We start from the raw sequence: 14,860 nt of genomic DNA on the forward strand, positions 1-14,860 counted from the left end.
ACCAATGATCATAGAACTAGAAATGGAAGCTACTGCAATGCATTGTGTATTGGAGAATTAACTGTGTTCACACCACAAAAACTGTAAACTAAGATTAAATATGTGAAATCGTGATTTTTTTTTACTCTGTTAGATCAATTTTCTTATCTGGTATATATCAATTAAAATAAGCTAAATATTTAGACTTTTTTTCATTTGCCAAAATGCTTGAAACTTCTTATTTTTAGAAGTATACAGTCATCCCTCGCTACATCGCGGTTCAAACATCACTACCTCGGTCTATCGTGGTTTTAAAAAAAAGTATTAATTCATAAATGATCGCTGTTTCGTGGTTGACGATCGACTATTATTAATAAAACAAAAATACAAAATACTGAAAGACAAGTCATATGTAGTATTCTGGTCACTGGGCATCAGTCATGGCACATAACATGACGTTACATCACATTACCTTAACGTTGCATGTAGTCAGCCATGGCATGTGCTGACACATTATAGTGAAAAGAAAGTTCTCCTCCCATTTCGTTTAGAAGTGGTACGTTTTTGGCTTCTTTGTCCTTGTTCCCCACTCCATTTGAAAGATTTTCTTAAGTCTAGAACATAAATTGGAGGCTAACTAGTAGGCTAAATGTCATGAGTAAGGTTGGGAATCGAGCATCGATAACATAACATTCCGGACTAACATTATCCGGGATTATTCAGAAAAAATGGCTGCATAATACCAACAAAGAAGAGGCTGGCGAACACCAATGAAGAAGTGTCAGGAAGCGTTTGTGTTCATCCATTTCAAACACGGACAGTGTTTGACGGCACTCGCCAGTTTGGCTGAAATGCTGCAAAAAAAACGGTCAGCGCAGTGCAACATTTGCAACGCCATCATATCATGCAAAAGAGGGTGCACCAGTTACAGGATTAAACATCTCGGGATTGACGATGTACAGAGTCCCCTATTTTGACCCGGTACGCTGGACTTACCGGACAGGTAAGCAAAACAATAAGTTATGTTGATTTTATGCTAACATTGAAGGAGCAAAGAAATTATACTTTATACTGCGAATACGGTGGCCAACTCAAATATCCAGCTAATGTAACGTAAGGCTTTTTCATAGACAAACGACCTGATGTGAACGCTAGCTTTAGCCAGGAAATTGACCAGACCCCGCGTTGTGTTACTACATTCACCGTACGTGTTTGATATTCTGCACGCAGGTTAGTAGGAACTCAGTACCATGGTTAAGTTACATTGATTAATGACACTAACCAGGGTTCTCTTATATTACTTAAACTATGAAAATTGGTCGAACATATAACGTGCCAGTGAAAAAAATATCTTGTTCGTCAAAAATAAGTATGTTTGAGTTTGATTTCTGGCATTCATTCTTGCTTGGACTTCAGTTTGGCATTGCAGTCTTCATGTGAAGAGACTTGCCTCCCAAGCGCACGCAGTAATCAACTTATTTACGATACAGTGTTTTGTAAAATACAGAGATTTCCTTATTTTTACACTTGTGCGGCAGTTAAAAGATGCTTCATGATGCATAGAGTGTACTTGAGCGTGTTCATGATCCCATCATCAATGTTGAGGTTTTGAAGTTTTATCGAGCGGTTAACTTCTTTCTGCACATGCACTTCCAGTTGCACTTGTTAAAAAGTGATCTTAAACATTGCCTCGACTGTTAATCAAGGTTATATGACAAATTAATTCATTTTCCATTATTTCCTCTGGGTTAGTTTATATGCGTTATGTAAACAATTCCTGTCTAAAAGATGCTCATGTACAGTTGTTTCTCATTCTGCAATATGCAATTACAGTCACTGCTAAAACAACAGTTTTCTAGGTAAATTAAACAACGGCTGTCAAGATGATAGCCTGAAATGTACAGTATGTTATTCTTCCATGGCCCATCTGAATCAGCAACATTCATGCAGAACTTAAAGTAATAAGTAGTGAATGAAGATATTGATGGGGTCCTTAGCTAGGGTCATAACTACCCCCTAGAAGTCAATAATTATCCCGATAAGAATATCTTTATTACAAAAGTGCATACAGCAGCAAAATCATCGCCACACCAAAACACTCCCCCACGGTGTAATTGCCACCGCCTGGAATTATAGTTTTCATTAAAACGGAATGTTCGAGGTTATTGATTGCTTAAATAAGACTCAATATCTTCTCATTTCAAAGCCGAATGAAATTGCCACGAATGGTAATATCAGCCAACTGTTGTGTGCGCCGGTTCCCACACATATTGCTGTCCCTCGAGGATTATCAGAAAAAAATAAATGTATTTAAATGAGTGCAATTTCAAGGAGGCACAGATCCATGCAGACACATGTGTACGGCAGAAAACGCTCGGTTCATCATTGTGAACGTGCAAAAACAAGTACACATTTCAATTACTTATTATACACAGTTAGAATGGCCTTCTCTGATCATAAACATGCAATTTTAAGTGTTTTTAAAGCATGATGCAGTACACTCACAGGACATAGTGTATCTATAGAGAGGAACAACAAACACTATGTTTTGGAGACTTTAATGACTATTTTAGCCCAACAGAAGAGAGCAGGGTAGCATTAAGCATGTTATGTGCACACTAGAAAACACTGTGGAACATGTGCAGAACGCGGCTACAACCAGTCGGCCTATTTTTCGGCAGTCACATGTGTAATATACACCATCCATTGATCTATTTTCGGAAGCAAGCAATATACGTGCCCCCCCCAATTCCCAAAAACTTTATTAAAAGAGATAGAAATTTGAGAAATTACAACATAATTGTTTTTTCTTTCTTATATCATCCATTGTACAAGTGGACAATTTATAAGCCCTCTTTTCTTTGTTCCATAAATTATTTCACGATCTTTTTGCCACTGAAAAAATACACACAAAAGCATATGCTAGGAAGATATGTTTGGATGGATGGTTTGAAAAAAATTTCTAGCAGAATCCTTCAGATGAATCCACCATTGCACTCTGCTAATGATGACATTGAGACAGCACGGTATTTTATGTGTTTATTCTATTTATTTATGTGTGTTAAACGTAACATATGACGTTTACGTCTGCGCGACGTGCATCGCATATGTTTTTACGTAGGTTAGTCTTGGTGGATGTCATAAGACGATAGAAACATCCGCATGCTAACAAAGTGTTTTAACTCAATGTAACCAATGTATTACATATATGAAGTACGGTTATTGACCATTTATGTTGATACATTTAAAAAATAACTACCACAGCACGCAACGCTGCAGAAACGCTGTCGTAAAAATTTGCGAAATGAAAAAGTGACGATTGCGTTCCGGGTACGTATTGCATAGTGACAGCCACAAAGACTTTCAGACCGAAGTTCATTCATTTGTTCATTAATTTTCTACCACTTATCCTGTTCAAGGTCCTGGGTAAGCTGGAGGCAGGGGTCTATCCCAGCTGACTTTGGGTGAGAGGCAGGGCACACCTTGGAATGATCGCCAGTCAATTGAAGGGGAAATTCCTCCACTCAACCTAACACGCATATCTTTCGGATGTGGAAGGAAGGTGGAGTACCTGGTGTAAACCCAGCACAGTGAGCGCATGTAAACGCAGAATCTCCTGGCTGTGAGGCAGGGGCATGCCAAATACATCTCCACCGTGCTGCCCCATGTTAAAGTTGTTTAATCTAAAGCTCTTTCACCAGATCAGTGGGCAGGTGCACTTTCATGCAGCGGGGGCTGGGGGCACTTTCTCCTGCAACACCGCTTCTTTTGTTTTGTGCACTCAACATGCTGCCCTCTGAGAAACGTGATTAATCACAATTCCCTCATCGGATGGCAGCCTCTGCCTCATTCGACAGGACCCCACTTTCCATCCCTCACTGGCCTCACTCCTGTCTCCTCCCTTTTTCCCTTAACTTCACCAGAGATCAATGCTCATGTCAAGTTACTATATTTATTCAGAGTGGTCCCGGGGACAAAAAAGGGGGCCACAAAAAAGCCACAGCCGGTCTGCTAGCAATATGGCCGGCCAGCGTGAACTTCAACTCTGAGGTTAGCTCTTGACAGTGACAGCTCGCTCTAGACGCAGGGGTAAAGCTCATCCAGCAACGTCAAACTGAGTTTCTGGTAAACACCCTCCTTTTTGTCTGCGCTTGAATAATGAAACACACTCTTGAAAATGAATCTACTTCAATAGCCTCGAGTCATTTCATTTAAATGGCTTGATGCCTGGTGGATTTATCAGTATGCGAGAACATTGCGCAGAAAATGATTCATGTTTAGTTTAATCAGAAGGGGGAAAACTAAACGAAATAAATACGGTCAAACCTTGGTTTTGGTCGAAAATGTTTAAAAATGTTTTTTGTACACTATCTCGGGTTTTGTACAACATAACAAACCAGTCCGTTCCAGGTCCCAAACAAAGCCTCTACGCACTGCTGACTCACTGTCCGTGCATTTTTTTTATTGAGAGTGATGACTAAATAACCCGCCATGGGGCCAAATAAAGTTGCAAGTGCCAGCAATATAATAAAGAAGGTGAGAAACACTATTGAATTCAATCTCACCGGAGAGGATGGGAAGTTCGCCTCAACAATAAGTTCCATCCATTCATCGTTTGTAACTATTTCACACTGTTTTCTGCATGTAAAACTATAATTATTCTCGATGAAATGTATTTTTTGTTAATATTTGTGGGTGTCTGGGGTGGATGAATTGCATTTACATGATTTCCCATGGAGAAAAAAAATGCATTCTTCTTTTCTTAATGCCGAAACGTTAGCAAAAAGAATGTCTTTCAAAATAAGTCGTGTTATAGTTAGTTATAGTGTTTGCATTGTATCATTGTGCACAGATGGTGAAACAAACACCCATAAAACAACAGCTATCAATTAGCTGACTCAAGCCAGCCATTACACAATTACAGACTGTTAATAATATGGCATATATGAATATTAAACTGGCTGTTCAGCCCAATCGATACCTCTTGATTTGATATTTTTTACAACCCTGATCCTTAACTTATTACAGTTTTGATTCCCGCATCAGAGCAAAATGAGCGTGTTTTGTTTTCCCCTCCACACTCTAACAAGCCAATCTGGATAAATACTCAACAAAATGGCCTGATTGAGTTCATTTATGATTTAAGCCTGCTTGACAGTGTTTGAAGTCTTGTTCTGTTTAATATTCACCAAAACGACTCGTGTTTCCGCTCCTGCCAGCGGGGGTGGGGGGTAGGGGGTGGGTTGTTTGGGATGGTACAAAAGGGAACTGAAAAGTCCTTAAATATCGGTTCTGAAAGAACACATTTGCCCCATATAACAGCTGTGTGTTCCATATACTGTAGAATGTACACTCACGCATGCTTTACAAAGACAGTTTTGATTGACACTGTCAGAGAAGTAATAATTTACCAATATGTTTGTGATTGTGGGTGTGTCTAATATTCTGACGTTCAAATTTTGACAAAATAAGATGATTTAAATGATATTAATTCATTAATTCATAGTAAGTGTGAAAGGTTGTTTGTCTATATGTGCCAGGGTGTACCCCGCCTCCCGCCCACAGTCCACTGGGATAAGCTCCAGCATACCCACACAACCCTAATGAGGATTAAGCATAAGCACATTAAGCACTTCACCACTAATGCACTTTTATCAAGCTATTCATTGGTCAAAAGTTTTAGAACCAGTTATTTATTCAAATTGAAGTCGTTCAAGTCCAATGGATAGCTTGAAAAAAAATAAATAAATAATGCATGTTGTTCTTTATCATGAGTGTATTTCTTAACCATAGGGCCGCGGGCCGCGCTTGGGCCGCCAGCGCCACCTAGAGGGCCGTGAAAAACTTTTAGTTTTGCACCTGTGGGCCTCAAGGGCCACATGTTGTTATCAGACTGTACAGTATATACGGGCTGTTATCTGTGAGATAGTCAGTTGCAATAGCGCCTCATCCCACCACTGGTGGCGGGAATACATCAGTCACTTGTCAGCGACACTTGAGGGCAGAAGAAGACACTTCAACTAGCACCTAAGTGTTAGAGAAGTTTTTAAAAAGAAAAATAAAGATGAAACTAAAGACGAATCCCTTGAAAAGGCGGAATTTTTCTGGAAATACAATCAAGACTTTATCAAGAACTGCTTTGTGAATGGAGGCACCGAGGCAGAGCCCAGAGCGCAGTGTGCGGTATGCACCTTAACACTGTCCAATGAAGTTCTGAAGCTGTCCAAGTTAAAGCGGCATCTCGAGACCAAACATCCGACGGTTGTAGGAAAGCCGGTGAAATTCTTCAGATGAAAAGAAAACATGCAAAAAGGTCTGTGGTGACAATGGTTAGCAACTCCAAATGTGCTTTGAAAGCCAGCTACCTGGAAGCCAGACGTGTGGCACAGAGAAAGAAGCCGTTCGCTATAGCGGAGGAGTTGATATGTGCCCGTGAGATGATCAGACAGGCCGCCGTAAAGAAGTTGCTGACCATCCCACTTTCAAATCACACTGTGAGTCACCAAATCATGGACATGGCCTCAGACATACAGCATTTATTTGTTTAATTCATTTTATTTATTTGACAAGGTTTTAGCTTGTCAATTCGCAAGTGGATTTGATTCATTTCTTCAGTAGAAATCAAACCAAGAACAAGATCCATATAATGTTTTAATATCTGAATAGGCCCCAGGCCACATTGTACAGGAGAAGTTGGTCCCCGAGGTCAAAAATGTTGAGAACCCCTGGTATACACAGTATCTATTTAGTATGGCGGTACTTGATCTATTTTAGTACATTTGGGTCTCAGGAAGGAACCACATTTCGAATTGAAATTACAACAAAGTTTGAGACGTCTAACAATAGTTGATTTAAGTGACTAGAAGCTTACCTTTGTGGTTTACTTCCCGTCTTTTTGATGTTTGTTTTGTTCCCTTAGTCTCTGGTGTGCGTACGTGTGATGTTCTCTGAAATTAAAACAAAAAAAAGATTGACATAAACATATTTACAAAAACACAACTTGTTCCTTCACTTTTCTACATTGACCTCCATTCGCTTGTAGCTCCCCCTGTTCTCTCTGCAATACTGTATCGAACTCACCTGCTTCCAATACATCCTATGCAAGCGCACAACCTATCAATCACAAGGTAGGGTGGCAAACAAACCATTTATTGATGTCATGGAATGGAGGGGAGGGGGCAGCTGTGAATTTCTAACTGCATTTGTCTTATTTATCAAGGCAGATCAAACAATGAAAATCCAATCAAGGTTATGGGAACGTGGAGGTTTGGGACGACAGTGATGCTCAGACAGCAGAGTGCACATTGGAATTAATGCTTCCATCCGCATACTCTCCTGCAGGTAGAAAGGTGAACTGTCTTCCATACAATAAGAGGCACACACAGAATTAATGTTTTCTTGCAGCAGCCTGCCTCTGATCCCTGGGCTGGCTCCAGGGGAGGGGGTGTGATTGTGCAAGCTTCCACCAGACTGCACTTGTGGTGTTTGCAAGCTCACTAACATGGAGTCTGGGGGAATTGTTGTCAGTACTCACTTGTTTGCACTCTTTAATGCACAGTCTGTTGATATTCTTTTGAATTCTACGCAGCCGCTGGCGAAGCGGGGGGAGGGGGGTGTATAAGAACAAGGCAATGAAGTTTGCCTGGTTCGACGAAAAAAAGGACGGGTTGAAATAGAGTTCACACACTCGCACGCTCGGCTGTGTCCACAAGCAGAAGAGATGAAAGAGGAGACGAGCAACTGGCACAGTATAGCTTCCTCATTCAATTTCATAAGCTCTATTCATGAGTGGAATCCAAATACATTTAGGCAAGCAACAAAAACATGACAAAATTCGCTTTCCATGTTTCCATCCCGATATGGAGATAAATAGATGTTATTTAAATCAACAGACTTAAATGGAGATGCTGCCTTTCAATAATAGCAGGTAATAGAATAGATAATATATATATAGATAGATAGATAGATAGATAGATAGATAGATAGATAGATAGATAGATAGATAGATAGATAGATAGATATCCACCTGCTGTGGGTTATTTTATGATTTTGCTTCATTGATCACCATTATCTTAAAATTAGCATCGTAACATTTTTTTTCCAGTGTGAGAGTGACAGGAAGAAAAACTGTGACTCGCATGGGGAGAACTTCTTTTGGCACTACCTGTTGATTTGCATGTGTAGGTCTCAAGACCTCAAATATGACAAAAAACATTTTGGAGACTTTGTTTTGGGAAATAAATACCGGGTCGATACAATGTTCTGTGTTATGACATTTCGTGGCCATGAACGTGCTTCAATAAATGAATTAAAAACATAATTTAAGTCCGTAAACACAAGACTCACTTGAGAACTACTTACACGGGGCACGCTACAGTATAGCAATAACAGAATGCAGTGCATGCCTCATGTGTGGTCAAGAATACAGTGCATACCTGCACAGTGACAATGGGGAAGGACAACACTGCTTATTAGTTAACTTTGTATTACTGTATTTTATATGTCCTTCATTTGTTCTGTGTATAGTGAGTGACTTAAGAGTTCATTTAGGTATAAATTCTGACTTTCACCAAAGCTCAATTTACGTCACAGTCAAGGAACAGAACTCGTTCGTAACTCGAAGGCATCTTGCACAGTATTTGGTCCTCGGATATGAGTTGGTGTTAATGCAGTACGGAAGTACGACGGCTAACGGACGATGCACACGCATCTACCCAAACACACCCACGTGAAATACAGCTACAGTCAAACCTGTTTTAGCGGCCACCTGTCTATAACAGCCACCTGCCTATAGCGGCCACCAAAAAATCCCCCGCAGAAAATGTACGTGTTGTGGACCCTGTGTATAGCAGTCACATGTCTAACGTGGCCAGCGGCCACCCATTTTGTATCCCTTGGTCAATATCTGACCGCATATAGCGGCCAAAATACCGACTCAAGCAGAAGCTTCATGCACGAAAAAGTTTCGTTTTTTAAGCAATGAAGCCGTCGTGTGTAGACTTTAATTACCGAGTCCTAGCTCAGTTACAATCATTCACAAGATCCACACAAACTGTGAGTTGTTCGACATAAAAAAGCCGTCTTCTTACTTTGCAATGCCGCCTTGAAAAGATTCAATGACGGCCAAAACGGTAATCTTCCCACTTTGCAATGCCGCCGTAAATAGATTCTAAAATAACCAAAACACCTGAATTAAACATATAAAATTTCACTTAATTGCCGACTAATTAGAGATTAGAAGCCCATTCAGTAAGAAAGGAGCGATGGTATTGTTAGCACCTCCTCTGCACTCTATTGTTCACGTACACACCCATTCATGACTGCTTCAGGCGTATCCTGTACATATATCCTCAGGCTCGTTCACTAAAATTTGTATTTCTTGCTTTTAAAATCGTGTTTAAAAAAAAAAATCAAAGATGAAAATTTGTGACTTTCTGCAGGACAGGAGTGAGCGTCCCCTATCCCACGCTCTTATTTTGGCAGGCTGTGCCTTCTCCGGGGAGGAAGAGGCAGCCACTCCTCGCCTGGTGGACGCGCAGCTGCGGTCAATTAACATTTGTGGTGGATAAAAGGTTCATTGTTGTTATTGTCATTGATATTACTAGTTTCCTCACCGGAGCTGTTACCTAGATTTACCTACCTGTTTATGTGTCAACAGAGCGTTTTCCCCTCTGTCTCTTTTGGTTTTGCTCCAGTCTTTTTGTGAATACCTGCGCCGGTTTCATTAAAGATTCCTTATTTTTGCACTCCATCGCCTCGTCTCTGCATACCGGGGGTCAAGCTTTCGACAGCAGCAACAAAACATGACAAAATTAATTTTTAAAAATATTTCTCCGCTACTTATATTTTAATAATTTTATTACCTTCTTTGATTTAATTTTTAAAATTACTTTTAAACACAAATTTTTTTAATTTTTTTTTAACATGTTAATATGTGCGCGCACAAATTCAAAATGGCCACCAACCTGTCTATAGTGGCCACCTGTCTATAGTGGCCACTTTTGCTGTTTCCCTTCAGCAGCCGCTATAGACAGGTTTGACTGTACTTGCATTTAAACCAGCGGGTGAGGAGTCAGTCATGTTTTAGTTGTTTACATAAACACAGTGATATCAGATTTTTTTCAGTTTTTTTTTTTAAACAAGTTTTCTGTGCTCTAACTAAGAAAATATTACATTTATAAAGAAGAAATCCACTTAATCAATTACGCATGATAAATAAGGGATTACTGTACATGTAAAAAAAGTCAAATGCCTCAAAACTAGTCCAATTTGTTGAGTATGACTACAATTCCTGCAAAAAACATACCTAAAGTCACTATACATTATATTAGCATGCCATACGAATCAACAACACATCTCAGTCAACCGAATTACAGACGGCATCAAAGGATTAACTCATTTCCATCTTCTGTGTTCATGTGTTTGACAAGAACTACTGTAAGTGGTCCATTTTGTTTTTAAAAGTCGACCAAATCGAGGTTTACCCGGCGCCACAAATGGATTGTGTTATGATTGTGACAGTGCTTCACACAAGCAAGCAGCAGTCGACTGGAAACACAAGCAGTGGAGAAGCTGAGGTCATCCACATCTACTGTGCAATATCCCGTGGGAGCGCCGGGCGGTGTGCATCAGGAGGCGCCCCCCGAGCATGAGTGAGAAAAAGTGCTACATAGGAAAGGATTGAGTCATCTCTGGTCGTCTCAAGCGCCACAGAAGAGGAGTCAACAAGAGGACACTGTGATATGATATCCTGAGGGGGGCAACAAAGGTCCAGAACAAGTGGACCCACCAGCTTCCAGTTTGCATGCATGCTGCGGTATCAGCAGGAGCCACTCCTTGGCTCCAGTACTCCTCAGGGAGTAGACACGCTGGCAGCGGCAGGGTGTGTAGTTTCCCATAGCACTCTACCACTACTACTGCTATTAAGAGTGGGTGCATCTAACCAACTAGGAATAGTATCAATACAAAGGGTAATAGAAGTATTGGATCGATACTGATAACATTTTTATTTTTCAGTTCTCATCTGTTTATTTTCACAAATATCTGTGTTTCTTCTTGTTGTGTTGTTAATATTGTTACATTGTAGATGTCCTTATATATATATATTGTTTACAAACTAAGGGAATAAGGCCTTGGACCCAAGATGAATAAGGGGCGCAAAACCCTAAAAGATTGCAATGACAGCAAAGACAATAGTAGATTTTGCTTTTGACTGAGTAGCAGGGGAGCTAGTGACTCAAAAGGCAAAAAATCGCGCCATGAAGGGGGGAAAAGTTAGGAGAATTCCAAGGGCCCCCCAAAAAATGTAATTAAACTATGATTTTGCTATCTAGGTTGAGATTTTTCTATCAAATATACAGTTTTCCCTCACTATATCACAGGTCACCCTCACTCTATCATGGTTTTTCCAAAATGAATGAATGAATGAATGAGCACTGTTTCGTGGTTGAATTTGGTCTATTATTATTTGGTAAAAAAAAAAAAAATACATGCATATTTAAGCAAACGGTACCTATTAATTAATTATGCATTTTCAAGCATAAAAATAAAAATACAAATATAAAGGCATTCAAAAGATCTGATACGAAATGTAATACAGTATCTGTGACTTGTGTGCGCATTTAAGAAGTGGGGACTGGGAAGTAGTGACGTGTGTGACATCGGCTGGCTAGCCGTGTTGAGAGTGGCCGACAGCAGCTCCTGTGTGAATGTTCACTGTATGTGATCTCTGCTTTTTAATAAAGTGATTCTCTCCTTAACCATAAACAGCGACAGTAGAGTAGTATTCTACACTGGTCTGTAGGTGTCAGTAACGTTACATTGACCAGACAATAGCCACCAGGAAGTACACTGTCTCTGCTAATATCTTATTTGTCTATTTTCTATTATTATGTCTACTATCATAGAAGTGTAAATGTGACTATAGGGGTGTTATTTCATGTTCTAATAGTGGTTTAAAAAAACGGATTCAAAAGGTCATAAAGAGCTTTTCTATGCTCCAACTACAATATTGAATTTATTAATATTGAATTAATATTAACATTTACTTCGCTTCACTTATCGCACTCAGGTCTGGACCCAATTAGCCATGATAAACAAGGGAGGACTATAGTCATAAAACAATCAAAAACAATCTCTGTTAAACCCACATTGACTAAAAAGTCAACATCCATATTGACCAACCATCCCCATATCTGCATGAAATGGTGCTGCCTTCGTGCGCAGCATGGTGCCAGAGAGATACAATCTTGCCTAGAACTAAAATAAAATCCCTTATTCAAAAAAGAGAGGGACGAAAGGCAAAAGAAGGATATTGGATAGTGCTACTAGGGCTGCGTTGTGCCAACAAGTTTGTTTCGCTCCCATCTTCCGCAGTAACATGGAATAGTCCATTGCATGAGAAGGGAGGGGGGAAAGACGGTCGAAAAGACAATGATAGATTACACATTTTGATGTAGTATGAAGCACGTCAATGAAGACTAAATCAAGTTTTTAAGAATCAGTTTTTATGCGACAGTTGGGGGCCCCTGGAAATCTCTGGGGCCCCAGATATGCTAAATACATGAACACAAGTAGCTAGCCAAAACACAGGTGATACATTACTAGCAGCTAACAGTACACCAACACGTTTACAAACACATTGAAAGTCATGATTCAGGAACATTTGAGATCACTATTTCAAGTGATTTGTACACATTGATACTCACCAATATGAAAGCTCCCGAAGGCTAAAACGTTTTAGAGCAAATGCAGCTTGTTTATGAGCTTTTTCATACTTCGTTTCTGCAGTTGCTAGCTTGTGTTTGACCCAGAGAGGAAAAACGTCAAAGATCGTCTAATGACAAGAAAAGCACTCACTCTTGCTGCCACTGAAACAATTGTTTTTTAAAGATGACTCACTTTAACTTTTTACCCATAGCTTTTAGACCATTTTCCCCCCATACATGTTTAACATTTATTTATCAACTGTGAACTTATTTACACATTTAAAACAACCCAGAAATCACATGAAACCACTGTCTTCGACTCAAGGCCACGACAGTCCTTACTCAGTCTCGTTTATTCAGTCTTTTTTCTATCTACAGTATCTTTTGCAACTCCTATTCTACATTTTCCTCATGTACTGCAGTCAAAAAAATAACAACTGGTCCATGATTATGAAGAATGATTTGGTGAGCCACTCTTAATTGTAACAACCAGCTCTGCAACTTAGGACGCATAATCATTCAACTTCAACTGTAACTCTTTTTAATCAGCAAAGAGTTGAAGCCGCCACTTTTCACCGTTTAGTAATAACACATCATGAACTTATCCGCTGTTATTAATGAACCCTAATCCCCTTAATGACGGGATGGCAGGCCGACCTCCTGCCAAAGACCACACTGAATGATTAGACTTGTTTTCAGCTTTAAACTGAAGAGTGGACTTTTCTGCAGGAACTGCAGCAGTGAGTAATGCACCTGCTTTATCACAATGGTTTAGTGAGCGTCTCCTTTTAGATAAAAGATAACTGCCGGAGCAAAAACGCTTGATCAAAACATCCTTAATTTAAACGTGAAGGGAACAGCTAACTCAGCATGGAAGCCCAACAGGAACACGGTGTGCAGGATGATGTCATTATTGCAGCGAGTAGTCAGTGAAGGCTCGCCAGCAGATGTCCAATTCCAGCGCAGTTCCCACACACACACACACACACCGCAGGCAAGGTTACCTTTTACACAACCTCCGTGGGCACGTTTAAAGCATCTTTTTATGGGCTTTGCAAACCAGACGGCTGTTGCTTTGTGAGGTCAAACTGAAATTAATGACAGGGAAGACCCTGTTAAATGTACATGAAATCAGTACGTCTTAACGGGTGACAGACTGAGACGGGCACGGGCTGGATCTTTTAGCCTCCTCAAAGCGTCTTGTTAAGCGGTCAAATCATGTTTACAGATATTCATGAGGGATCAGATGAAGAGGAGAGGGGGATTCGATTGTGGCACCATCCTGTCTGGTGGATGACTCATGCTCAGACAAGCCTGGTGGGGGCCCAACGCCTGACATAACACTGTCTATGTCTCCACTTTGTGGTCGTGCATGAAATAGCAAGTTTTGTTTCTATTTGTTTGCCATGAGCAGTATTACAAAAAAATGCTTAGACTTTTTTGGGACACTTATTTATTATAAAAAAAAAAGCGTAGTACTTTATTTATTTTTTAAATGAATTATGATAATGTATTACAATTAATACAGTTAATATAGTATTTTTTTATATATATATTATTGTCATGTTCTGTGTTTTGTCTGCTGACCTTTATCCACCATGTGTTGCAGCACACTGCTGAGCCACCTGGGAGGTGTCAATTGACTCACCTGTGTGCAATTACCTATCCTGTCTTCCCAAGCTGCATTGTGGACTGCCAGATTGTTACCTGTTCTTTCCCTGCTACCCGCTACCCGCTGCCCGGGATCCGGTACTCTGGGCTTTGGCAAATCATAACAATTATATTATCATTACAAAAACTGACTGACTGATATTATTCAGTAGTATAATATTAAATATACTTTCATGTAATATTTTTCTTTATTATATTATGTTTTTAGATTAAAACAAATAAATGTATATCATATAATAATAATAATAATAAAGTTACTATTTAAAAATAATAGTTGGAATATAATATTTAAAGTGCTCATGACACCAAAAAAAGTTTTGGAACAAAACAAAAACAAAATGAAAGTACTCAAACATTTTTGTCATACTGCTGTCAAAGATAAATAAACATAGGAGTGAAATGAAGTTGTAATTTTGACACACACTCCAGCGTGTTTTCTGAACGGATGCCGTCTTGGCTGTGACATTACGACCATTACGACTGAAACAAACACCGTCATGAAG

At 39.7% G+C, this 14,860-nt stretch overlaps 1 long non-coding RNA gene across 1 annotated transcript in view; it reads right to left on the reverse strand.

The window, feature by feature from the left end:
- LOC129192594 (uncharacterized) overlaps window positions 1–12,803 on the reverse strand; it is a 28,621-nt gene extending 15,818 nt beyond the window's left edge. Inside the window, exons 1-2 of the long non-coding RNA XR_008573451.1 lie at window positions 12,687–12,803; window positions 6,851–6,926 (exon numbers count right to left, since the gene is read on the reverse strand). This is a non-coding gene — a long non-coding RNA (uncharacterized LOC129192594). The remainder of the gene's footprint in view (window positions 1–6,850; window positions 6,927–12,686) is intronic.
- Window positions 12,804–14,860: the final 2,057 nt, after the last annotated feature.

This window comes from Dunckerocampus dactyliophorus, chromosome 13 (assembly GCF_027744805.1).
Source record: "Dunckerocampus dactyliophorus isolate RoL2022-P2 chromosome 13, RoL_Ddac_1.1, whole genome shotgun sequence".
Lineage (NCBI taxonomy): Eukaryota > Metazoa > Chordata > Actinopteri > Syngnathiformes > Syngnathidae > Dunckerocampus > Dunckerocampus dactyliophorus.